This window comes from Pelophylax lessonae, assembly GCF_965119305.1.
Source record: "Pelophylax lessonae genome assembly, chromosome: 1".
Taxonomy (NCBI): Eukaryota; Metazoa; Chordata; class Amphibia; order Anura; family Ranidae; genus Pelophylax; species Pelophylax lessonae.
In genome coordinates this window covers 812807731-812832468 of record NC_138768.1, presented here as the reverse complement: position 1 = coordinate 812832468, position 24738 = coordinate 812807731, and positions in this window count along the sequence as shown.

Sequence of the window (24738 nt, the reverse complement as noted above, 5' to 3'; positions counted from 1 at the left end):
GGGCGTGGCTTCTGAGATGATCATAGAGACCTGTGATCCTATATAGAAGGATCACATGAGCTCTGTGATCATTCCAGGGAGAAGGACGGTCGGCTGTGTTTACAACAGCTGACCATCCTTCTCTCTCTCAGCGGGGAGCGATCGCGGGTGTCAGGCGGCAATCGTAGCTGCCTGACACACGCATCGGCTTCCCCGCTGACGAGTTGGAGCGGGCGCTCACCCCCTAGACTCCCGAGAGCAAGCGCCGTACATGTATGGCGATTTGCCTGGGAGCGGCTGCCTGCCGCAGTACATCTGCGGCGGGCGGTGGGAAAGTAGTTAAATGAAAGAGATGACTGGATATTAAATGATCTGCAGAGAGTCTTGTGATTTTTGTTATCAGCTACTGTAGTAGGCTGCTCAAGCTTATAGAGGAAGCCAGAACATCGGAAAATATCAGCTAGCGTCTTTCCTTTACTTAACAATGTAGAATACAGCTATAAAAATATGTGACGGACGCGGGTATCAGATCCCCGTCCGTCTCACTAACTCGTGACAAAGGACTGGCCAATCTCACACCCCACTGTCACTTACGTAACAATGCCACTCTCAGCTGCACCCTGCACAAAGATTTTACAGCCTGCAAGACCACAATCTAGGTGCCAGCAGGCTGAGAGCGATTGTCACTGGGCTAATTAAACAATTAACCCTTTCAAAGCCACCACCTCCGTTTTGTCCGAGCAGGAGGAAGCTCGTAATTCTAGCAATACCAAGCTGCTCTCTTCGGTCCTCCAAAGACCTCCTGCTATCTAGCGCCCTTGTCACCTCCTCCCATGCTCGCCTCCAGGATTTCTCCAGAGCTTCTCCCATCCTTTGGAACTCTCTACCCCAATCTGTCCGACTGTCCCCGAATCTATCCATCTTTAGACGAGCCCTGAAAACCCTTCTCTTTAAAGAAGCCAATCCGGCTACTAACTAATACACTGTTTCACTTTCTCCATCAGCTCATCCCCCACAGTTATTACCTAATTGACCCTCCCTTTTAGATTGTATGCTCTAACAAGCAGAGCCCTCTGATTACTTTTGTACCAAATTGTATTGTAACTGTAATATCTGCCTTCATTTTGTTAAGCGCTGCGTGAACTGTTGGCGCTATATAAATCCTGTATAATAATAATAATACATAAAAAGCCAACTTGTTTTGGCTGTTCATGCCTTATTTATGGCATGGTATGAATAAAGCCTGAACGTCTGAAACGCGTTGTTTTTGTGTGGCTGTATTCTACTTTGTTAAATGAAGGACAACAGCTAGCTGATATTTTATGATGTGCTGGCTTCCTCTATAAACTTGTATATTGTGTGAGGTTCCCAATGACTGCTCAGTCTGAGCACCGAGTGTTGATCCATGGAGTGGTTGAGATACCCCAGCAGTGGTTGTGGCACGGCTCCTTTAGTTTTTCATAGGTTACTCTCTAAACACCTGTTGCTTTATATATAAAAACTGAGGTATGAGGTAAAGGATGTGAAATGTAAGCAGACAACTAACATCCCTCTCTCTGCCCACACCAGCAGATCCTGCAAAGCCCTCCTCCTCCCTCCGTCACTAAGCTGAGCAGGGGGATTCCGCTTAACTTTTCCGTGCCATGTCTGTCACAGACACAGCATAGAACACAAAGCAGATCAGTCCTACAGTGCCATGAAAAAGTATTCATATCCCTTGGAATTTTCCACATTTTGTCATGTTACAACCAAAAACTTACATTTATTTTATTGGGATTTTATGTGATAGACCAACACAAAGTGGCACATAATTGTGAAGTTTAAAAGAAATGATAAATGGTTTTCAATTTTTTTTTTTTTACAAATAAATATCTGAAAAGTGTGGTATGCATTTGTATTCAGCCTCCTTTACTCTGATACCCCTAACTAAAATCTACTGGAACCAATTGCCTTCAAAAGTCACCTAATTAGTAAATAGAGTCCACCTATGTGTAATTTAATCTTAGTATAAATACAGCTGTTCTGTGAAGCCCTCAGAAGTTTGTTAGAGAACCTTAGTGAACAAACAGCATTATAAAGGCCAAGGAACACACCGGAAAGGTCAGGGATAAAGTTGTGGAGAAGTTTAAAGCAGGGTTAGGTTTTTAAAAAATATCCCAAGCTCTGAACATCTCACGGAGCACTGTTCAATCCATCATCCGAAAATGGAAAGAGTATAGCACAACTGCAATCCTACCAAGACATGGCCGTCCACCTAAACTGACAGGCCAGGCAAGGAGAGCATTAATCAGAGATGCAGCCAAGAAGCCCATGGAATTAAATGCATATTCATGTGTTGGAACGTCCCAGTCAAAGTCCAGACCTAAATCTGATTGAGAATCTGTGGCAAGACTTGAAAGTTTCTGTTCACAGATACTCTCCATTTTACTCTCTAGATGTGCAAAGCTGGTGGAGACTCATCAAAAAGACTTGAAGCTGTAATTGCAGGGAAAGGAGGTTCTACAAAGTATTGACTCAGGGGGGCTGAATACAAATACACTCCACACTTTTCACATATTTATCTGTAAAAAAAATTGAAAACCATTTATCATTTTCCTTCCACTTCACAATTATATATCACTTTGTGTGGGTCTATCACATTAAATACCAATAAAATACATTTACGTTTTGGGTTGAACTTGTAACATGACAAAATGTGGAAAATTTCAAGAGGTACTTTTTCTAGGCATTGTACCCAATAAAGCAGCTTATGTTCCTTTTGTTAATGAGAGAAGCATCTGCTCTGTTTTCTACATTTAAAAGATTAGCGCAAGCATTATCCTTATGCCACTCTTTGTTAATTTACCCCCGGAAGTACATATTTGTAGACAGGAAGTGGCTGTAAAGAGGTAACAGTATTTCATCCAAGCAGATGGCAAACAATGGAGGAATGCATTACTGATCTTTGTATTTCATTGTAAAAGAAACAAATTCTCTAAAGCAGTGGTCGATAAACTACGGCCCTTTGCTTGACACCAACAATGAGGCACCATTCCTTCCACTAAAACCGACAGCGGGGCATAATTCCTCCTACTGTCATTAATGATGGGGCATAATTCCTCATACTGTCATTAATGATGGGGCATAATTCCTCATACTGTCATCAATGATGGGGCATAATTCCTCCTACTGTCATCAATGATGGGGCATAATTCCTCCTACTGTCATCAATAATGGGGCATAACTCTTCCTACTGTCATCAATGATGGGGCATAATTCATCCTACTGTCATCAATGATGGGGCATAATTCCTCCTACTGTCATCAATGATGGGGCATAACTCTTCCTACTGTCATCAATGATGGGGCATAATTCCTCCTACTGTCATCAATGATGGGGCATAACTCTTCCTACTGTCATCAATGATGGGGCATAATTCATCCTACTGTCATCAATGATGGGGCATTATTCCTCCTACTGTCATCAATGATGGGGCATAATTCCTCCTACTGTCATCAATGATGGGGCATAATTCCTCCTACTGTCATCGATGATGGGGCATAATTCCTCCTACTGTCATCAATGATGGGGCATAACTCTTCCTACTGTCATCAATGATGGGGCATAATTCCTCCTACTGTCATCAATGATGGGGCATAACTCTTCCTACTGTCATCAATGATGGGGCATAATTCCTCCTACTGTCATCAATGATGGGGCATAACTCTTCCTACTGTCATCAATGATGGGGCATAATTCATCCTACTGTCATCAATGATGGGGCATTATTCCTCCTACTGTCATCGATGATGGGGCATAATTCCTCCTACTGTCATCAATGATGGGGCATAATTCCTCCTACTGTCATCGATGATGGGGCATAATTCCTCCTACTGTCATCAATGATGGGGCATAATTCCTCCTACTGTCATCAATGATGGGGCATAATTCCTCCACCTGTCATCAATGATGGGGCATAATTCCTCCACCTGTCATCAATGATGGGGCATAATTCCTCAACCTGTCATCAATGATGGGGCATAATTTCTCCTACTGTCATCAATGATGGGGCATAATTCCTTCCACTGATATAAACAATCGAACATTATTCCTCTCACTAACACTAATGATGGGGCATTATTCCTTCCACTAATACCAATAATGGGGCAGTATTTCTCCTCATACTGACCACAATACTCTTTTTATTGGATGAAATAGAGAACTACAGAAAGGAAATGTCCATGCAGTAAAATATCTGTTTGTGATAACGAGCAGTTTTTACACTTGAAGATGCCCATTGCCACATTGTTAGAAATCACAGGGCCCCGTACAGCCTACCTGACAGGGCCACCACCCTCTTCGAAAATATCCAATGATATTTTCACTAAAGTGCCACAATGCTATGCTTTGCAGCCATGGATGAAATGATACCCTCATCCAGGGCCGGTGCTAAACTATTTTGCACCCTAGGCAAGACCAGCTACTTGAGCACCCCCCCCCCAAATAAAAAATAACTGTACACATTGCCACCTTTCTTGTACATAATGCCCCCGTTTAACACTACACTCTGCTACACCCCCTTCCTGCACACACTGCCCCTCTTTAACCCTATACCCCCCTTCATATACACACTGCCCCCCTTTAATCCCACACACCCCTTTATATACAAAGTGCCCCCCCCTCTCTAGAGGTGACATCCACTGGGGATGAGGAGGTGACAGGAGAGGAATGTATCACTGGCCATGGCTGAGCCCTAGGTAGTAGTGCGCCCTAGGCGGTAGTGCGCCCTAGGCGGCCGCCTAGTTTGCCTAGTGGTAGCACCGGCCCTGCCCTCATCGATCAATTCAAGACCCATTCAATTGAGTAGTGCTGCTCTGTAGGACATAGATTCATCAGTCCCTTTCTCTGCAGCCTCAGCTGCACTGGACAGTTAATGAATAGGAAGCGCTCCTGTTCATTCTCAAACTGAAACATTATAAACACAGTTTACTATGCTTCAATGATGAAAGGACACAGGAGCGGTCAGTACTGATTGCTCATTGGGTTCACTCAGGAAAAGAAGGGGCTGGTAAATGTGACATATTTACTACCCCCTTCCCCTGCTTTCTATTCTAAAACATCCCCCTGTATGCCTGCAGCAGCTGACAGGAGAGGGAAGGAAGGAAGCTGGCAGCGCTTCGGGGAGGGGGGCACACAGGGGGTCAGCAGCAGGTAGAAGGGGCCGAAGATCCTAGAACTGATCCCCCTGTAGTGAAGAAGCTAGCAGCCGGTGTTGGGGGGGGGGGGTATCTAAAGGGGGTCACAGTTGTGAGCAATAAGGCAGTACAGCTGGCCCTCCTGCTCGGCGAATACCTGGGCCCCCTCTTTGAACTGATTGGGCCCAGGCCCTGTACATAAGGGCCAGCTGTACTGCCCTTTCAGGGGCCCTACTTGGCCCACTCATAACGACAACCCTCAAATCAGTTGCATGCTTGGTTACATTGGTGTAAGCTCAACATCATCAGCAACATCATCAGTAAAACAATTAACAATGTCCTCAAAGCACTTGTAAACCATCTCTCCATAACATTGCAAGGTCGAATACTACACAATGCTCCTTCTTGTTCATTTGTTGACCATCATCCTGTATTATAGTCTTCTTTCTTTCACATGCTACTTTCATTAACGGCTTTTTCCTCCCCTTGATCTTTTAAGCCGAAGTCCAAAACCCAAATAAGCTTCTTCTAATTACACCAAGCTCAAGAGGAGAACTTCATTCTCTTCCAACTCTTGCCTGAAGTCCTGTGCAAGCAAGTGAGAGAATTTCATTAAACTAATTACCTTGATTGGATTGTTTAATCAATTGCTTACTTAATTAGGTCCTGCTTCTAATGAATGGTATGATCCACTTCCAGCAACAAGAGGACCGGTGTCGCTCTCTATGACACAACGGCTGTAGCATGTCAATGTTCCGAGCTATATGAAAAGACGTATTCTCATTCCTATCACTGCTGAGGTACGAGCTCTAAAAACTGCTCAGGAATCTTTTAATAGGCCAAGTGGCTTCACAGTTAATTAATGTTTTGGCACCAAAATAAACTTAAAAAAAAAAGTATTTTCCTTCTGGAATAACAGGAGGTATTTTCTTACAGCTTCTTTCACACTTTTGAATTTAATCTTCTGGAAAATAACTGAAAACAATACCATTTTCTGTTGCTGGGTAAAATGAGAATGCTTGCTCTACTAAAACTGCATTTCCAGCAAGTGATGAAGCGCAATATCAGAGTGCTCTGGTGCAGAGAATTCATTTTGGATTCTGAACCCGTTACATTTAGGCTCCAAGAAGCCCCGTATAGTACATTGGGAAGGGGTGGCCACATTTGGCCACTAGATGGAGCTAAGTATCATAGGGATTTTCTATAATAATTAGCTCCCTTTTTTGACCAAAGGCAGTATTATCCATTGAAATACATTTGAACAGCACAGGTTATTGCCTATTTACAATTGTTTTTTGCCCCATTTGCACAAAACAAATGTACGGTTCATGTACTTTATTGGGGTGAATGGATGCCTCATATTTTTTTTTTTATATATAAACACCATATTTTTTCTAGGCTTTAAGTCATGTTAGTAAACCCACAAACAGTACCATTTGTTCTTAAAGAGGTTGTAAACCCTCACTTAAACTTTTACCTATAGGTAAGCCTTTAATAACGGGGTCTAGCAAAAAATATGATGCTTTTTACATTTAGGAGAGGAATGCTGGAAATTGCCCAGTATGGTAGCGGTAAAGGAGCTTACAATCTAATGTATCTCAACTGCTTGCCGACTATTCACTGCGGCGGTCAGCCCCTCACAGGCAAAGCGATGTAGGACTACGTCGCTAGCCTGTAAGGGTTTTGGGAGCGAGCGTGCGCCCCAGGAGGTGCGCTCCCACTCGGTCACGGACCCCCCCGCGCATGTGCCCGGCGGACCCGATGTCCGCCGGGCACTCGCGAGTGTCCATTACACCGGGAGAAAGGCAGGCGGCTAATGTAAACAAAGCCGCCTGTCATTCTCCCCTGTGTAAGAATGGAGATCAAACGGTTCTACTATGTAGGACCGTCTGTTCTTACACATCAAGCCACATCCAATCACAGTTAGAATCACGCCCCTAGGGACACACTTAACCCCTCCCTCTCAAAAAAAGTTAACCCCTTCACTGCCAGTGTCATTTTTACAGTAACAGTGCATATGTATAGCACTGATTACTGTAGTAATGTCACTGGTAACCCCAAAAGTGTCAAAAATGTCAGTCAAGGGTCAAGGGTCCGATCTGTCCGCCGCAATGTCGCAGTACCGCAAAAAAAATCGCAGATCGCCGCCATTACATTTAAAATAAAAACAACAAAAATGACAAAAATCTTTCCCTTAGTTAGTAAATGCAATAACTTTTGCGCGAACCAATCAAAATACGCTTTTTGCGATTTTTTTTTTACCACACATATGTAGCATAAAACATATTGGCCTAAAATGTTAAAAAATTTAGATTTTTACTTTTTTTTGGGGGGAATTTCATATAAAAAAATGTGAAAAATATTGTTATTTTTGCAAAATTGACGCTCTTTTTTTGTTTATAGCGCATGATCAAAAAATCGCACAGGTGATCAAATACCACCAAAAGAAAGCTCTGTTTGTGGGAAAAAAAGGACGTCAAATTAGTTTAGGTACAGCGTCGCACGACCGCGCAATTGTCCGTTAAAGTTACGCAGTGCCGAATCGCAAAATAGGCCCTGGTCAGGAAGGGGGTAAAACCTTCCGGGGCTTAAGTGGTTAAAAATAGACAGAGGAAGTGTACCCACATCAAAATATTTTTTTTATGTATATCTACAAACTACAAACTGTATTATTTTTTGTAATTTTATTTTATTTTTACAATGTTACTGACTATGACTCTGTCTATTCAGAAAAAGAAGGAGCTGGTAAATTACATATTTACCGACCCCTTCCTGGTTCTCTGTTGTGACACATCCCTTACAGCAGCCGGCAGGAGAGGGAATGGAGCACAGTGGGGGCAGCACAGTAGGGGTGGGGAACAGGGGAGCAAACAGGGGCCTAGAGACAGCAGAACACAAGTGAACTGGGTAGGAGGAGTGGCGGGGGCAGCATACAGAGGAACCAATCTCCTCCATTTTCCTCCTGCAGCTACAGGAGGAAAAAGGAGGACAGTGATTTCTCTACATGCTGCTCTGCTCCCCCCCCCCTTCTATCCAGGTGTACAGGGGAGCTGCACAGGCCCCCTGGAGCATGGGGCTGGCTGCAATTGCAACCCCTGTAGTTACGCCCCCTTGAATGTATCTACACTGAACATTAATTTGTGTACAACAGGTTCTCTTCTTGAATTATACATAGAGTGCAAAAAGTAAAAAGTTAAATGCTGTCTAATAGTAAGTCATGCCTTTCTTCATTTTAATATTTGCAGGCATTTCTTTCTGCCCTTGCTATCAAAAAACAATGGTTTTGCTCTTTTGAAACTAATAGCATTTTTTTGTTTCCACCATTGCGCAATCTTTCCGTTATAGAATCCTTCATCATAATCATTAACCAGATGCAGCGCAACAGAACTTGAATTATTATGTTTGTTTTAGAAAACACGAATAAATTTAAATTATTATAAATCCGCAGTTTAACTGGTTCCAGTCCATATTTTGTAGATTAAAATATTTTTAACGTGAGGTCCCATGCTGAGAGAATGTTAATCTCTGTTCCATTTCACAGCTAGGAGAGGACATCTGTGCGTGCTGCTAGCTGTGAGACCATGCGATCGCTGACAGCTCAGCTACGATGATCACATGATATTTGTTAGTAAACAAATCTAGCAGGCTGCAGCTGTCAATGGATTTCTTTTTTTCTCTATATTCACTCTGCACAGAGAATACAATACGTTCCTTAAAGGGGAGTTCCACCCGTTTTTGTGTTTAATAAAAATCAGCAGCTACAAAAGTGTAGCTGCTGATTTTTAACCACTTCTGGACTGGAAGGATTTTCCCCCTTAATGACCAGGCCATTTTTTGCGATTCGGCACTTCGTTACTTTAACGGACAATTACGCGGTCGTGCGACACTGTACCTAAATAAAATTGATGTCCTTTTTTCCTCACGAATACAGCTTTCTTTTGATGGTATTTGATCACCTGTGTAATTTTTATTTTTTGCGCTGTAAGCAAAAAAAGAGCGAGAATTCGGAAAAAAAACAAAAAAAAAACAAAAACAATATTTTTCAAATTCTGCTATATAACATTCCCAAAAAAATATTTAAAAATCAAAAATTTTTCATAATTTCAGGCCAATTTGTATTCTTCTACTTATTTTTGGTAAAAAAAAAAAAACCTCAATGTTTTTTACTAGTAATGGTGGCGATCAGCGATTTTTAGCGGGACTGCGACATTGCGGCGGACAGATCGGACCCCCAACTGACACTTTTGAGGGGACCAGTGATATTACTACAGTAATCAGTGCTAAAAATATGACACTGGCAGGGGAGGAGTTAACCCAGGGGCTATCAAAAGGTGAAATGTATGCCTAGGGAGAGTTTTCTAACTGTGGGAAGGATGGGCTTGTGGAATCAACACACAGACCTGTGTTCCTAAATAGGAGGAACACAAGAGCTCTGTGCTGATTCCTGAGAGAACAACGGTCTGCCACCGCAGAGAGTGATTGCGGGTGCCTGGTGGCAATCACGGCCACCGGCCCCGTGAATCAGCTTCCTTGCAGGCGAATGGAGGCCCGCCCCCAGGGTCGCTGTACAAGTACGGCGATTCGTGCAGCTGAGCCAGCCTACTGCAGTATTTATACAGTGGGCGGTCGGCAAGCGGTAAATAAACACACACTCACCTGTCTCACGATCCAACGATGCAGCTGAAGCCTCACTCCTCTCTCTCTCCTCTCGCTACGCCGGCATCACTAGGGTGGGCACCTGGCTGTGACAGCTTTCGGCTTCACAGCCAGCTGGGTGCGCACTGCGCTAGTCGCCTTGCGCACCCTGATTGGTCGGGTAATCTTTTGGGAATCTTTTGGGACCTGTGACGTGTTCCAGAAGATTGCCTAGGGGGGAGGGAGGAGAACTTCCGCTTGAGCCGCCTAGGTGGCCTGAGCAGTAGTGGGAGTGGATACCTGTCAAAACTAGGTACCCTTTCCTCCCCCCAAAAAAATGACATGCCAAATGTAGCATGCCAGAGGGTCCGGAGTCCTTAAAGCGGAAGTTCCACTTTTGGGTGGAACTCTGCTTTACATAGGACAGTGCAGTGTTTAAAATGGAATTTCAGCCCCCGTTCTTCGTAGCTCCACCCCTCCTCTTGCACCGCCATTATGGCATAAGCAAAAAAAATGCCAAAATGGCCCTGCCCAGCCATCGGGGTCCTAGCAGTGCCTTTCAGCACATTTGCAAATGCACAAGATATTTCCTTTGTGAGTGAAAAGATGAGGAAGATTTGTAAGTTCTGTGCTACAAGTTCTTGCATATGCACAAGGAAGCTCCTTGCATGTGCAGATGTATGGGGAAAACCGCGCATGCACAGATGTGTTGCAGGGATGTGGGACCCGAAGCCCTGTGTCACATCTGCTTACACACAGAATCCGGGAGCAAGGGAGACCAGAAGTCATTCTCACCTAGACCAGAATTGCGGAAGGGCTGCTTTGCAGCACAATACATGTTTAAAAAATTGTAAAGAGAGGGAACGGGAGGAGGCAGGGCAGGCAGGGCAAGAGAAGATTTGTTTTTAGAGTGATGGTACACTTTAATATGTTAAAAAAAAAAAACTTGTAAAAAAGAAACTCCCAATAATTAATAATAAATCCGAGGGTTCACCAAATAAAAACCATATTTGGTTTAAATATTTGGGTATGCAAATTAAAGTGATATTAAAAGTTTTATTGTTTCAGTTTAAAAATAACAAACATTTTATACTTGTAATGCTTTTCTACAGAGCAGCCCAGATCCTCCTCTTCTCGGGTCCCTCGCCGGTGCTCCTGGCTCCTCCCTCTTGCTGAGTGCCCCCCATAGCAAGCAGCTTACAATGAGGGCACCCAAGCCGAGCTGCTGCTCTGTGTGTCCATTCAGATATGGAGCCACAGCTCGGCCTGCCTCTTTATCCCCTCATTGGCTCACTGGCTTTGATTGACATTACCTTTACAGCAGTTCGCGTAAGCCATCCTGGGGGCGAACACGCGCCAGTGTTGGTGCACGCCCGCCCCCCACTAGGGATCCGGTAAACACAGGGGACCATTGTTCTCTCTGGAATGAATACACACTGTGTCCATTGTGTCCATTTCACAAGTCCCTCCCCCATACAGTTAAAAAACACTCCCCCTAGGCATACACTTAACCCTTTGATCACCCCTAGGTTAACCCCTTCCCTGCCAGTGTCATTATACAGTAAGATTGCATATTTTTAGCACTGATTACTCCAGTAATGTAAAAAATGTACTTAGGGGTCTGATCTGTCGGCCGCAATGTCGCAGTCCTGCTAAAAATCGCAGATCACCGCCATTACTAGTAAAAATAATTAAAATAAATAAAAATTATATAAATCTTTCCCTTAGATTGTAGACCTGATACCTTTTGGGCAAACCAATCAAAATACGCTTATTGGCATTTTTTTTTTACCAAAAATATGTAGCAGAATGAAAATTAAAATGATGAAAAAAATAGATTTTTAAATTTTTTTTGGGAATGTTTTATAGCAGAAAGTGAAAAATATTTTTTTTGCAAAATTGGCGCTCTTTTTTTGTTTATAGCGCAAAAAATTAAAATCACACAGGTGATCAGATACCACCAAAAGAAAACTCTATTTATGGGAAAAAAAGGACATCAATTTTATTTAGGTACAGCATTGCACGCAATTGTCTGTTAAAATAAGGCAGTGCCGAATCGCAAAAAATGGCCTGGTCATTAAGGGGGCAAATCTTTCCGGTCCAGAAGTGGTTAATATAAATCTGATGTGTTCATTTATAAAACTAAAATTTTCAGCCAGCGAAAAACGCACTGTAATTGTGATGTTGCTGCTTTTATGTATCTTAATATAATACAATTCTGATAAAACAATTTAAGTTTGGCTGCCTAAATTAGCATTGAAACGTCCTGCAATACTGCAACAATTACAAAAGTGATTCATCCATAGTCATCCCCGCCACTAATAATAAACACAAAAACCCTAAAACTGTTTAAACTGGAGTCTTTATTTTCTTGTGGCCAACCACTAATGACTTTGTGTTAGAAAGTTTAAAGGACTGGCACCGGGGTCCAAAGTGAATTGAGCCACAGGGATGGCGCAGCAACTTTTTCGCCAATGTTTCACTCATTGCTGTGGAAATGAAGATGTTATATATAGCCTGTGAGGAATAATGCATCACAAGTGATGGCAACCATGTTACAGCTTAAACCACATTATTAGCTGACCACAAATGGTCTCAGCTTTGGGCCTTCATTATAAATGCATTGACCTTTGCTGTAAGCCAAAGACATATCCAGTTAACTCTCACTGCACGACCATTGGCAGTGTTGAGAGGAATACATTTGAGCTAATTTACCAAGGAACTCCAGACTCAGGCTACTGTATCTGTAAGCCATGGGTGAGAATCATTAGATTTAAATAAACGCTTTACAGTGTTTTTTGGCCCAATACTTGAAATGTAAAATAACTGATGTAAATCCAAAATTGGATTATTATTATACAGGATTTATATAGCGCCAGCAGTTTTCGCAGCGCTTTACAATGTGAGGGAAGACAATACAGTTACAATACAATTCAATACAGGAGGAATTATAGGGTCTTGCTCATTAGAGCTTACAATCTAGAAGGGAGGGTCAAGTGAAACAAAAGGCAATAACCGTGGGGGATGGAGAAAATGGAGGTACATTTGTTAGGTGTTGGTAGGATATGCTTCTCTGAAGAGGAGGGTTTTCAGAGATCGCCTAAAAGCTAATAGAGTAGGAGGTAATCGGATAGATAAGGGTAAGGAGTTCCATAGGATTGGAGAGGCTCTGGTAAAGTCCTGGAGGCGAGCATGGGAGGAGGTGACAAGGGAGCTAGAGAGCAGGAGGTTTTGAGAGGAACGAAGAGAGCGATTAGGTTGGAATTTTGAGACTAGGCTGGTGATGTAGCTGGGGATGAGCTGTGGATGGCTTTGTAAGTTGTTGTTAGTATTTTGAATTTAATTTGTTGGGTGAGCGGAAGGCAGTGGAGGAATTGACAGAGAGGAGAAGCGGACACTGAGCGATTGGTAAGATGGATGAGTCTGGCGGCAGCATTCATGATGGATTGAAGGGGGGATAGTCTGTGTAGAGGTAAGCCAATGAGAAGGGAATTGCAGTAGTCAAGGCACGAAATGACCAGGGAGTGAACTAGTAGCTTTGTTGTGTATTTGGTTAGAAATGGGCGTATTTTGGAGATGTTGCGGAGGTTGAGGCTTAGAGCCACTCACAGGTTTTGCAGAGGAGGAAGATCAAAAACAGCAGTGGTTTTTTTTTTTTGTCAACATTTCCATGAAGCTTAGAACATCTTTCTCAAGACATCAGTGTTTGGGGCCAATCACACAACCCCCTGATTGTATGGCACTATGGATAAGTATCTGCCTGAGGACACTATTGACCCTGACAAAATCTCCAACTCCATTAGCAAAAAAGCAGCCCAAAACGGACAAGGATCCTCCACCATGCTTCACTGTTGTCTGCAGACATTCATTTTTGTACTGCTGCCATTTTTCTGCACCCCAGCTACTATGTTTTCTTGCATAGTTGTGTCACTTTGCCTTGTTTCCATGTACTATCCTAATTTATTCCAATCTTACATTAAAAACACTGAACTTTATTATTAATTAAAAACAATGAATCAATGTACTTTGTAAAAAATAATATTTTTGAAAAATAGTTTTAAAAAATAGATATATTTTTTACATCTACTTTTCACAAGTAATAAATTGGGATCCATGTATTGCTATCAGGGCATGGATAGGTTTTCTTTTTTCTGCTTGTTCATGTGTTGGAGCGTAGACCCGGTGCAGTGACCAGAGCAGGAGTAACTAGATTTGAAGACGAGGAGATTGTTTCTAACTTAAGACTTGATTAAAACCAACTGGGTCCCTAGAATGCATTAAGTTAGATAGGAGGAAATTTGATTGGCTACTATGAACAATCCATTTTTTTTTTACTCTATATAATAGACACACACTTAAAAAAAAAAAAAATTGTTCATCAGGAAGGTAAGATGCTGGGAAAATATTGTCTATTTGGTTAGCAAGGCAGTTGCCTTGCAGCTATGGGTTGTAGATTTGAAACCCACTATGCCATATATCTAGATAGGGTTTGTATGTTCTTCTCATGTTTGTAAAGGTCTCACTCCACAATCTGAAAACATAACCTAGGACAGTTGGATTATAGTTTTCCAAAGTCTGGGTGATTATATAAATGAGGAGACTGGAAGGTCATTGGATAAGCCTTTCACAACCTTCTAGCAAGGAGGAACCATATATTAACTTTCCGGTATCAGGGAACCCCTGCTAATAATTACTGTACAGTGCCCTGCAATAGTATTCACCCCCTTGACTTTTTACCTATTTTGTTACATTACAGCCTTAAGTTCAATGTTTTGTTATTCTGAATTTTATGTGAAGGATCAGAATACAATAGTCTAAGTTGGTGAAGTGAAATGAGAAAAATATATACATAAAACGATTTTTTAGAAATAGAAAACAGAAAATTGGCATGTGTATATGTATTCACTCCCTTTGTTATGAAGCCCATAAAAATCTCTTTTACCTTCAGAAGTCACATAATTAGTGAAATGATGTCCACCTGTGTGCAATCTAAGTGTCACATGATCTGTCATTACATATACACACCTTTTTTGAAAGGTCCCAGAGGCTGCAACACCTAAGCAAGAGGCACCACTAACCAAACACTGCCATGAAGACCAAGGAACTCTCCAAACAAGTAAGGGACAATGTTGTTTAGAAGTACAAGTCAGGGTTAGGTTATAAAAAAATATCCAAATCTTTGATGATCCCCAGGGGCACCATCAAATCTATCATAACCAAATGGAAACAACATGGCACAACAGCAAACCTGCCAAGAGACGGCCGCCAACCAAAACTCTTGGACCCGGCAAGGAGGGCATTAATCAGAGAAGCAGCACAGAGACCTAAGGTAACACTGGAGGAGCTGCAGAGTTCCTCAGCAGAGACTGGAGTATCTGTATATAGGATGACAATACGCTCCGTAGAGTTGGGCTTTATGGCAGAGTAGCCAGAAGAAAGCCATTACTTTCAGCAAGAAACAAAATGGCAGGTTTTGAGTTTGCGAAAAGGATTGTGTTAGACTTCCAAAATGTATAGAGGAAGGTGCTCTGGTCTGATGAGACTAAAATGTAACTTTTCAGCCATCAAAGAAAACGCTATGTCTGTTGCAAACCCAACCAGGGGCGGACTAACCATTCGGGGATTAGGGCACTGCCCGAGGGCCCAGGGTCAGTAGGGGGCCCCATGAGAGGCTACACACTACAGAAAGAAGCCAGGAACTTCCATGCAGGCTATGCTGTGGTAGATATTTTAAATGCCCACTCTATGTGGCTGAGCTTCAATTTGTAGGTGGGGCTTTGTGTGGCTTGAGTGTGGACACAGGGGGCCCCATGATCTCTGATTGCCCGGGGGCCTTATGAGTTGTCAGTCCACCCCTGAACCCAACACATCACATCACCCAAAGAACACCATGCTGTGGGGATGTTTTTCAGTAGCCTGGACTGAGAAACTGGTCAGAGTTGAGGGAAAGATGGATGGTGCTAAATACAGGGATATTCTTAAACAATACCTGTACAACTCTGTGCGTGATTTGAGGCTAGGACAGAGGTTCACCTTTCAGAAGGACAATGACCCCAAACACACCGCTAAAGCAACACTTGAGTGGTTTAAGGGGAAACATGTAAATGTGTTGGAATGGCTTAGTCAAAGCCCAGACCTCAATCCAATAGAAAATCTGTGGTCAGACCTAAAGATTGCTGTTCACAAGTGCAAACCATCCAACTTGAAGGAGCTGGAGCAGTTTTGCAAGGAGGAATGGGCAAAAATCCCAATGGTAAAATGTGGCAAGCTCATAGAAACTTATCCAAAGCGACTTGGAGCTGTGATTGCCGCAAAAGGTGGCTCTACAAAGTATTGACTTTAGGGGGGTGAATAGTTATGCACATTGACTATTTCTGTTATTTTGTCCTATTTGTTGTTTGCTTCACAATAAAAAAACATTTGTGGGCATGTTCTGTAAATTAAATAATGCAAATCCTCAAACAATCCATGTTAATTCCAGGTTGTGAGGCAACAAAACATGAAAAATGCCAAGTTAATACTTTTGCAAGGCACTGTATCTACAGCTCAGGGTTTATTAGTGTGATGGTCCCTGGGAAGTATGAACCCTACTTTTGTGGTCATTGGGAAATTCCCTTCTCTTTCAGATAGCTAGGTAGAATGTTTCTCACCAGTGTGGTGTCATTGGTGTCAGTGGATACTTATATGAGAGGCAGAAAAAGCTCATTGCTCAAGGGACCCCCTAGAAACCTCTGGAAGAACCCTAGGGTTTTACAAAACCCTGGATGAGGAGGGTTGCATTCTGTTGTATCTTTGGGTATAGGGACAGACATGAGGTTTTCATGATACAGTATTCTGCAAAGGTCTGTGTCATATGGTCAATTCAAATACCTAATGAAAAAAAAAAAAACTATGCATGTGTAAAAATGGAAATGTACATCATAATGCAAGAAATAAAAATGTACTTTGTCATTTTTTTAGTAGCTGCAATTTGTCCTTCTCTTTCTATTTTTAGCATGTTTCTATGGTTACAGAAAATTATATTTCCTTCCCTAAAAATGGGATCAGCTTTTTGTTTTTGCTAGGATTGTGATTGTCTTTAAAGTGTAAATGTACTTTTAATAGTCATCATCTCCTCTACAGTATCCTTCCAGACCCATCACTATTAAAGTGAACCAGATAGAATTGGGCTAATGGATATACTGTATATAAACAATTTGGGGGGAAGTAGCTTGCCCCTTAATGTGCATGATTATTATTCGTAATATTTTTAAAGGCTTCCTGCTAAAAAATTGCAATTTTAACTGACATATTTCTTAAATTCCTAAGAAATTAATTTACAAAAGACCCTAGTGTTATGCAGGACATACATTATGCAAATTTCTTTCCTTCAACCACGGGCAGAAGGAAAGAAAATTGCTCAATTGCCCCATTAACACAGTCAGTGTTGATGGGGCAATTTCTACTGAAGTGCTATTGTGTTCTGCCGGTGAGGAGTGTGGGGAGTCTTCCACACTGGCAGAACACAATGATTAGCGTTGCCAGCTTATAGCCAGTGGCGTGAAACTAAGTCAGTCAGTGCATTGACTGTTATGTACAACCAGTGTGCTCATACATCGATCAAAATTCAGCTGGTCCCTGCTGAACCTGATGAATTTCGATCCATGTATGGCCAGCTTTAGTCACAGCAATTAATCTTTGCCATCCAATGTTCTCCATGCTGATGAGCTCTGTGTTAGATCACTACTAAAAACATCATTATCTTGTGTCTCACACACCAACATTAACCACTTCTGGACCGGAAGGTTTTCCCCCTTAATGACTAGGCCATATTTTGCGATTCGGCACTGCGTTGGGTACTGCGGTCGTGCAACGCTGTACCCAAAAACAATTGATGTCCCTTTTTTCCCCACAAATATATGGAACCCTTATGTATTTATACATGTTGATCATATCCCCCCTTAATCTCCTCTTCTCTTCTCTTCTCCTCCTCTCCTCTTCTCAAGAAAGACTAAAGAAAGAGAGAATAGAGTTGCAGTATTCAAAGCGAGAGATAATCAATGAGAGATTTAGGAGCTTTGTGGTGTCATTGGTTAGGAAGGGGTGTATTTAACCACTTCAGCCCCGGAAGGTTTACCCCCTTCCTGACCAGGCCCTATTTTGCGATTCGGCACTGCGTTATTTTAACGGACAATTGCGACAATGTACCCAAACAAAATTTATGTCCTTTTTTCCCCCACAAATAGAGCTTTCTTTGGTGGTATTTGATCACCTGTGCAATTTTAATTTTTTGCGCTATAAACAAAAAAAGAGCGACAATTCTGGAAAAAAAAAAAACAATATTTTTCACATTCTGCTGTATAACATCCCCCCCCCCCCAAAAAAAAAATTAAAAAATCAAAATTTTTAACATTTTAGGCCAATTTGTTTTTTGCTACGTATTTTTGGTAAAAAAAAATCGCAATAAGCGTATTTTGATTGGTTTGCGCAAAAGTTATTGCGTTTACTAACTACAGGAAAGATTTATGCAATTTTTATTGTTTTTTTTTTTTTTACTAGTAATGGTGGCGATCTGCGATTTTTTGCGGGACTGCGACATTGCGGCGGACAGATCGGACCCCTGACTGCCATTTTTGCCACTTTTGGGGGGACCAGTGACATTACTACAGTAATCAGTGCTAAAAATATGCACTGTTACTGTAATAATGACACTGGCAAGGGAAGGGGTTAACACAGTAAGTGATCAAGGAGTTAAATGTGTACCTAGGGGCGTGTTTCTATCTGTGGGGGGGTGTGGCTTATGAAATGATCACAGAGACCTGTGTTCCTATATAGCAGGATTACAGGCGCTGTGATCATTCCAGAGAGAAGAACAGTTGGCTGTGTTTACAACAGCTGACTGTTCTTCTCTCTCATCAGGGAGCGATCTTGGGTGTCAGGCAGCAATCGAAGCCCCATACATCGGCATCCCTGCTGCTGAGTGGGGGGCGGGAGCGCGCCTCCTAGCTGCAGGCACACGACCGACATATACCTATGTCGGTTCACGCAGGAGGGCCGCCCTGCCGCAGTATAAGTGGTAAAGCCCAGCTCCAATTATTATTTTTTTTTTAGTTATGGATTGAGAAAAAGGGTGAGGACATCTGTAAAATTTTAAAGTGTTTTCGTTTTGTCGATCCATGGCGTCACAGGCAGGCACGTCTCCTTTCAAACTTTCAGTGACAGGAGATTTGAGTAGGGAGTACTGTTGTCAATAGATTGAGCCAAGCACCTACATTAGGTTCTGCCCATATCCCTTGAGGTTCCTTGCTCAGGAGAGACGGTATTGTTCAAAAAAAGGCATTGGTAATGGGTTAGCTCTTGAAAAGAGAGTTTATATGAGGGATTTACCAAATGTAATGCAAAAGTGAGCATATCTTTTTAATTAACTTACATAGGTCATTTCAATTTCACATGTTGGTAGAGTAACTCCTCCTCTACGGAAAATCTTCTTTTTCAGCAGGTAAATAATGGCTTCCAAGCAGAAGCAACATGCCCTCATTGAGTTCTTGACAAAGGAGTGGTGCAGGCTTGATCAACATCCATAGAAGGCTATAGAATGTTCACGGAGATGACAGCATCGGCAAGAGCATTGTCTTGTCATTGGTGTCTCCTGTCAATGGTTTCACCTCTATAAACATTCTGTAGGCTTCTGTGATGTCGGACAGCCTGCACCCCTCCCTTATCAAGAACTCAATGATGGCACATTGCTTCTGCTTGGAGTCCATTATTTATCTGCAATGAAAAAGAAGAAGACAAAGAGTTACTATAGAGGAAGAGTTAATATACCAACGTGAAATCGGAAAGGCCTATATATGTTATTAAAAAAGTTAGGCCTATTTTTGCACTACTTTTGCTACAGCCCTAATTTTTTTCCCTGAATGCTGCCTGCATTAAAGAGGAAGTAAACCCTCCTCAGGAAGTTGTACCTATAGGTAAGCCTATGATAAGGCTTACCTATAGGTACTGTAAATATCTCCTAAACATGTACCGTTTAGGAGATATTTACCTTTAATGCAGCCAGTGACGTCACTGGCGCATGCGCTCTGAAGGAACGGCTGATCGTGCCGTTCCTTCAGAGCCCCGTGCCGTGACCGTCGGCTCCTGCGCGCGTGCGCAGGAGTGACGTCACCGCAGCTCCGGCCAATCCGAAGGCTGGATGCCGCGATCCCGGAAGACGGGCGACTGAACATGTCGCTCGTCATACAGGTAAGAGAGCGGCACGGCGGGGGCTCGTTCTAAGGTAAGTATTTCATAATGAGCTAGTATGCGATGCATACTAGCTCATTATGTCTTTCTCTTGCAGGTTGTAAAAGAAAAAAAAATTTTTTTAACGAGTTTACAACCTCTTTAAGGAAATTTCTCTTCACTTGCTGTTCTGCGTGGCCCCTGCTGCATAGAGTGGTAAATAGCTCTCATGGTGACACAACTAGCAATGAAATCCTGAAAGAGCTTCTAAACCTTTCTCACTTCACTAGAACATGTTTTTTTTATTGGTATCTGTTTCCCACTGGAAGATTTGCCCCCACTTCCTGTTCTGTCTGACACCTCTCAAATAGACAGGAAATGAGGGGAACTCTCTCAACCGGTACACGGAAAAAAGTAAGAAGTTGAAGAGGTTTGAAACTTTCCCAACTTTATCCAAAAATGAAAAACACGGAAACAAAAAAACAAATGCATTGGTTGGGTTTTGAGCTTTTTTTAGAACTTTTGATCATCTCATGTGTAGTTCATCTTTCAAGTTTCTGTAGAGCTTTATTCACTTAGTAACATACACATTACAAAGTGGAAGTTTTGGCATGCGTCTAGTTTTTGGAAACAGCATGATATAAGCTGGGATTACCTTTTAAAGGGTTGCCTTTTATTACATTCCAGCATATGCTCAGCCTAGCTGGCCGGGACACTGAAGTTGAAGTTGAAAGACAGCTGGTTGTTTGCAGGTTGGTTTGAACCATATGGTCCTATCTGCTACATTTGCCTCAAGCTAAAGGACTTTTCATCCTCCCAAAGCCCCGTCTGTGACCCGAATGGTTTTAGCTGACCTCTTGAGAGACCTCTAGACAAAGTTAAAGAGGATCCTGGATGTTCCACTGCAAATACACTTTCATTCTGAACTTCAGAACTTGGAACAAAGGACATTTTTCACTCCGAGCTAATTAACTTTCTTTGTTTAAAGAGGCCATTGTAAGCTTACAGTGAATATTTGTGTTTGTGTTGCGCTATGTGTGGTCATCATATATCACTTTTAGACGTCATGCTTATCAGGATAATTACAATTTCGGTTTTCTATCCAACCGTGAAGAGTTATTGGACGTTGGGCTAAGAATACAGGCTTTAATCAGCTCTACCTAGAACTTCCATTGTAGAAAGTTATGAATCTTACCAGGCTGCCAAAATTGGCATATTTATGCTTGCTAATTCATAGTCTACTGTTCGGCTGTGGAGTGGCAGGCATATTGGAAATTAAAATTTCTCATGATTCAATAAAGTGGTGGTAAAACTAAAAGCAAACATTTATTATATTACAACTTACCAATTCTTTAACCACTTAAGCCCTGGAAGATTTTACCCCCTTCCTGACCAGGGCCTATTTTGCGATTCGGCACTGTGTGACTTTAACGGACAATTGCGCGGTCGTGCGACGCTGTACCTAAACGAATTTGACGTCCTTTTTTTCCCACAAACAGAGCTTTCTTTTGGTGGTATTTGATCACCTGTGCGATTTTTTGATCATGCGCTATAAACAAAAAAAGTGCGTCAATTTTGCAAAAATAACAATATTTTTCACATTTTTTTATATGAAATTCCCCCAAAAAAATGTAAAAATCAGATTTTTTTAACATTTTCGGCCAATTTGTTTTATGCTACATATGTTTGGTAAAAAAAAAATTGCATAAAGAAGGGAGGGGAAAAAGGGAAAGGGAGGAGGTTTTCTTCTTTTTTTTTCTTTTCCCCTTTTTTTTTTTTTTTTTTCTCCCCCTGGCCTACTCTAGTATGATAAAGGGGGTTGTAGGGGACAGATTATGATGGGGAGGTCTCCTCTCATGTCCAAGGGGGGGTCGGGGGCCAGGGGAATTGCTCAGCATAATAACTAACACTAATACTCAATAGCTTATGGGGGTTTTCCCCCCTCCTTTTTTTTTTTTTTTTTAATGTGAGCGTGATGTTTTTTTCGTTGAGAGACAAGAACTCTCCTTAAGCACAGGTAATAAATATGAGGTCATAGTGTCAGAGGCCTCTCGTTTTTTTTTTTTTTTTTTTTTTGTTTTGTGTCACATTAAGAATTTTTTTTTTTTTTTTTTTTGGGAGGCACAGGTTATATAAGTAGCACAACAAATTTTCTAATACACATTCACTTGGAATGCTGAGTGTTGCCAGGTGCCCGGGCCCGGGGCGTGGGAGGGGCCCACATATGGGAAACAGTACTCGACCACCCCTAGTAGTAAGGGACCCAGTTGTGTATGAACTCTCCCTTACTTATTTTAGAAGTGGTATTAATAACTGTATACGGAGAAACTTTTTGATGACCTTAATTAGGGGGTACTTACAGATAAAGAGAAGGGGGAAGATATCTTTAAAGAAGAAGGGGAGAGAGGTGTATCACCTCTACTTCTTTTGAGTGGGTGAGGGTTTTTTTTTTTTTTTTTTTGGGGGAGGTAAATAGTGCCCTTTATTAGGGACAAGATGATTGACACCCTCCCTTCTCGCTTTCCCTTACCTAGGAGGGCTTGGGATCGGGGGAGGTGGGGGAGAGATTTATTTATTTATTTATTGAATTTCTTTTTTTTTTTTTTTTTTCATCAGGAAGAATAGCTAGAAGAGGTCGGCTAAGGGCCTTTGACTCTCAGTTCTAAAAACAGTCAGGATTCAGAGTGGGGTCCCTGTCTTTTGTTTTTTCTTGTTGTTGGTTGGGGGGGATGGAGAGGGTCCGGGAGAGCGGTGCTCTTATTTTTTATTCCTTTTATTTTTTTTTAGGTGCTCTGCCCGTACATGCTTTGGATCACTGCCCCATTTAGGCCAGTACACTGAGGGGTGACTTCGGTCACATAGTGTACATGGGAGTTTGTCCCTGTTAGTGATAGGGGGAATTGAACCGGGGAACGGGGGGTAAGAGACTAAGAGACTACCCTGCTTTGCCCGGGTGTGGGGAGGTAATTGTGTGAGATTGTGTTTTTGTGTGTGGTTTTTTTTTTTTTTTCCTTTTTTTTTTTCTCTTCCTTCTTTTTTTTCCTCTTCTTATCCCCTTCCCTCTCCTCCTTCCCCTCTTTTAGCCTACCCCGATGATGGAGGACCTTGTCATCTTCTCCTTGAACGCTAGGGGTCTTAATATACCAGAAAAGAGGAAGATGTTGCTTAATGACCTCAAGCGTTCGAGAGTGGATGTAGCTTTCATCCAAGAGACCCACTTTAGGGGGGATAGAGTGCCCAAACTCACGAATAGATGCTATAATACAGCCTATCACGCCACCAATGCGGAAGCTAAGTCCCGAGGAGTGACTATCTTGTTATCCTCCAAACTTCCATGGAAATTGAGTGAGATATTGTCTGATCCCGAGGGACGATATTTGTTTGTGAGAGGGAAGATTGGAGACATACAGTTTACTTTTGCAACAATATATGCTCCAAATGATCGCCAAGCAGGGTTTCTCAAAAGAGTGACTAAATCGTTGTTGGAGTTCGTGGAAGGACAGCTTATTCTAGGCGGAGATTTCAATGTCCCATTGATAGCCCGTTTGGATGCGTCTACAGGCAGATCGGCTATTTTGCCGTCGGCTTGTAAAAGTATCGCACAAACGTTTTATAATGCTCAATGGATAGATGTATGGCGTCTGTGGCATCCATCGGAGAGAGATTATACATTTTATTCATCTTCCCATAAATGTTACTCACGGATTGACTATTTTTTAATTCCACACAGACAGCTACATGCGATTAAGGCATCGTCAATAGGTGACATAACATGGTCAGACCATGCGCCAGTGATGATCACTTACTCTCTGTCAGACCAAGCCGTGGCCTGTCAACGCTTTTGGAGGTTGAATGAGACCCTCCTACAGACCCCTGATGTTCTGACAGAGATCTCGTCGGAATTACAGGATTATTTTCAGAGGAATGACCTGGAGGAAAGTGGGATAGGGAACATCTGGGAGGCCCATAAATCGGTCCTAAGGGGGCTCTTTATTAAACACGGGTCGAGACTTAAAAAGGAACGAGACAAACATTTAATGCAGCTTCTAGATACACTCCGTCAGCTAGAATCGCAATATAGACATGCTGCGACGTCTGTATTGGAGACGGAGTTGATAAGAACACGCCAACAAATAACAGACCTGCACCTGTATAGGGCCAAAGCGGCCCTACAGAGGAGCCGAGCCCAGGGATATGAATATGGGGATAAATGTGGGAAACTTTTGGCAAATTCGGTGAGAGAATCGAAACTCTCAACCTATGTCCCTAATATTGTCTCAACACAAGGCCATACGTTGACCCCACCTAAACAGATTGTGGAAGAGTTTGGCCGATTCTATTCCTCGCTGTATTCATTGAAGGAGACTGTTTCTTCTAATTTGGAGATAGAGGAATATCTGGAAAGGTCTCGGCTTCCTACATTACCTAGTGAAATCAGAGAGCAGTTAGATAAACCGATTTCACTGTTAGAGGTCCAACAGACTATAGGTGCTATGAAGTTAAAGAAGGCTCCCGGGCCAGATGGATTTACATTACTATATTTCCAAGTTTTCCTTTCTATTTTGGGCCCGTACCTGGTCAGGCTGTACAATTCGGTAAGGGAGGGCACCAATATGCTTAGAGATACACTAATGGCACATATTACCATCCTACTGAAAGAAGGGAAGGATCCTACATTATGTGGAAGTTATAGGCCTATTTCTTTACTTAACATTGATTTGAAAATTTTTACGAAAATCTTGGCCAA